Genomic DNA, 686 nt, shown 5'->3' with positions numbered 1-686 from the left:
TCTGATGCCCAATACAGTCAGCGTATTGTCACGCAGCTGCGCCAGCCTCCAAATCCTCTTTTGTAATAATTAAAGGGATAGTTAAACATTGCTCGAATTCCACGTATGGCTTTCATCCAAGAGAAATATCGGCCATGTGTTGCTGGTTTAACTATCCAGCTCGATTTTAAAAACATCAATCCACATTGAAAGTTTGAAAAGATCTGTTTGGCCATGTCTGAGAAAAATTGACGATGGGCACAAATCTCTCATGCTATTGATACGAGTTGGCATATATTAAAGTATTTGTTGGTTGTTTGAACGTCATGAATAATGAACCGGTTTAAGCCCTGGAGGATAATCGTTGGAGTCTCAGACCATTGTGGATATCTCATCATCTGTTGTGTTGAGTGTGTCAGAAGTGGCATGATAGCCCAGAGGTACTCACACTAGCTTCCGAGATGTTTATATCCACGATCAAATATCGACATGGCTATAAACTATCACCCTGGTGTTTCACATGCAGGGCGAGGCAATGCGTGCGAGCCATCCATGAGAAGGGCATTAAACTGGTCGACCCATCTGATAGCTCTAGCTAGTAGATGTTGAAGATGCTATTCTTCACGTCGTCTTCATTCTTCACACGTCCTTCCTGAAGAGTAGGCGAGTTATCACCTGCACCCTGAACAAATTATTGCACCTTCAGT

The 686-nt window shown here is 42.9% G+C and overlaps 1 protein-coding gene across 1 annotated transcript in view; it reads left to right on the top strand.

Annotated features, from left to right (window-relative positions):
* LCMT2 (leucine carboxyl methyltransferase 2) overlaps nucleotides 1-686 on the top strand; it is a 93,221-nt gene that overhangs the window by 81,488 nt on the left and 11,047 nt on the right. The window lies entirely within an intron of this gene.

Source organism: Myxine glutinosa, chromosome 6 (assembly GCF_964187855.1).
Source record: "Myxine glutinosa chromosome 6, kmMyxGlut1.1, whole genome shotgun sequence".
Lineage (NCBI taxonomy): Eukaryota > Metazoa > Chordata > Myxini > Myxiniformes > Myxinidae > Myxine > Myxine glutinosa.
The sequence above is the reverse complement of the archived record's forward strand: the minus strand, read 5'-3'. Positions and strand labels throughout refer to the sequence as shown.